This window comes from Gymnoscopelus microlampas (assembly GCF_963454915.1).
Source record: "Gymnoscopelus microlampas genome assembly, chromosome: 9".
In the NCBI taxonomy this organism is placed as follows: Eukaryota; Metazoa; Chordata; class Actinopteri; order Myctophiformes; family Myctophidae; genus Gymnoscopelus; species Gymnoscopelus microlampas.
The window spans coordinates 9,054,584-9,056,960 of NC_139946.1; the positions used below are offsets into that span (position 1 = coordinate 9,054,584).

At 40.9% G+C, this 2,377-nt stretch overlaps 1 protein-coding gene across 1 annotated transcript in view; it reads left to right on the forward strand.

The window, feature by feature from the left end:
* The first annotated feature begins 689 nt into the window (after positions 1-689).
* Positions 690-2,377, forward strand: part of atcaya (ATCAY kinesin light chain interacting caytaxin a) — a 13,986-nt gene continuing 12,298 nt past the window's right edge. Inside the window, exon 1 of the mRNA XM_084067201.1 lies at positions 690-818. The gene's annotated coding sequence lies outside the window, so the exon portion shown is untranslated. The remainder of the gene's footprint in view (positions 819-2,377) is intronic.

Sequence of the window (2,377 nt, forward strand, 5' to 3'; positions counted from 1 at the left end):
TTTTATGCAACTGACTGGGTTGGAAAAACTGGGGAGGAGAGAGAGAGAGAGAGAGAGAGAGAGAGAGAGAGAGGCCAATAATACTAGGGAGATATGCTGTTGCCAGGGAACAGTGGCCACATAGGGGACCATTGACAGCAGCAGGATTACCAAATGCATCCTTTAGGACTAAACAAGCTGATTTGTGACACCAAGGAAGCAAACAGATGACCTAATTATTATGTGATTTATTTGTTTATGGACCACATAGATTTTGTGTGAAATCAGTGAAGAATGAAGAGCTGATTGTTGGGTAGACAGGAAATATATAAGAAGGGGTTTGCAGCTGAAAGAGAGAGAGAGAGAGAGAGAGAGAGAGAGAGAGAGAGAGAGAGAGAGAGAGAGAGAGCATGATGCCAGAGCAGATGTATTCTAATTAAAGGATTTTGTGTCTTGGTGGGGTGAAACGCTGAGCTGGGAGGCAACGCGTCGGCTGTCTCTTCACGCCAGTCTTTTACTCTCTCCTTCCTAGACAAAGGTGGGCAGAAGAGGAGGAGGAGATGAGGGGGAGACGAGCACAGAGGTGGCCCCTGTCTTGAGGCACCTGCTACTGGCTAGTGAGGACACTTTGGAAGTGTATGTGTGTGGGTGAGAGAAAGTGTGTGCATGTGTATGTGTTTGTATGCACATGAGAATGAGCGGGAGATTCAGCCCTAACTCATGCACTGATTTGGAGGACTCCAGGTTTCAACAATTAAAACATTGCATCTGTGACTGACGAGGAAGGACGCCCAGGCACAGACGAGCAAGAGATATTCAAGGGGTCTCACACTGCCCATGTGAGTACTATAGTCATTCATTACAATGCCTTTGCATTTGTGTTCTACACATCAAAATCATTACACATTTAAAATTGTACCTAAATGGTCAGGGTCAAATGAACAGGTTCCATTCGTTTTTTTTTTATTAAATAAAATGAATACATTGAAATGAACACTGGGTACTATTTGTGGTGCTCTCCCAACACATTTGTTGATTCACCACAGCAGGTGGAGTAACAGTGAACAACAGATCTGATGCATGGTAGCCAGTTAAACCCATTTGTCCATCCAAATGTCTATTCTATAATTTTACGCTGTGATGTAATCTACCATACAATTCAGAGGTGAACCAAATCCATACCATTGGTATTGGCAGCCGTGGCATCATGAAGAAGATAATTTATTGTCACAGTATTAAATTATGATAGCTGTTTTTTTTTCTTTATCACACATTAACACTCTTTTTTTATTTTGGTACCCTGTAGGTTATAATGATTTGCACAGTGTATTTGGCTTATAATGCAATCTTATGCATATGTACTGTGTGAAAGGATGATTGTCAGAATTTCTGAAAAATATAGGTTGACATTTGCATAGTAATGTATGATGCAAAACCTGCAGTGGATGTTGTTTCAGTGTAAATACTGTCTAAAATGAGTAACACTACCACTTCCATGAATTACAAATATCTCACAGGGACATGTACTGCACCACATCCATGCTCATGTTGATGCAAGCTTATCGTCATCATCAGCAACATACAGTGTAGAAGACAATGAAAAATGTCTGGTTACCATTAACAAATTGAGTTTTCCCTCAGAACATTATAAGTTAGCTTCACATTTATGGCTATTGTACAGTATTGTGAAATATCTGCATGTATAGGCCTGTCTCCTTAGCCACCAGTAACACGCAGACACTTCCTTCCTTTGCAAAGTCTGTTCCTAAATGATTTCCTCCATCTTAGACCAGGGAATCCTCAGACACTCAATGGAAGACAGGTTGTTTTACACGGTAACCGCCTTCCATTCCGACATATCGCCACTCCGACTAGTGGCTTCCGTGTGCGGTTAAGGTTAGGGTTAGGGTTAGGTATAGGGTTCTTACACATGAGTGGATAGGTAGAACAGGAACTATGTTAGGCTCTAGTGCAATGCTATGTTGTGCTCTTACTGTTTGTACGGTTAGTGTAGTTAATGTCAGCAATTTTTCTAAGGTGTCAATAATTTAGTTTGAGAGTAAATTCTCCTGTAGAAATTCCTGAATGTAGGTTATGATGATGCATTAGAATAAGCATAAAACATCTACACCCTTATTCTTAATACCTTTTGAATTCGAATGAAGGGAATTAATCTATACATCAGCTATAACATCAGGCTATAACACAGCCAGCATGTACTCCCTGTTGTGTAACTCTGAATATTGATCAAAAAGTTGCCAGCACAGAAGGATTAGGGTTGATGGATTAGGTTTGAATTCTGCTCCCTTTTCCCAGCCTCTTGAATTCCACCCAGGATCCGCATGGTAGTTGACTTTGAAAGCAGCCAACACCAATAAGAAGGGACGTGTCAGAATCA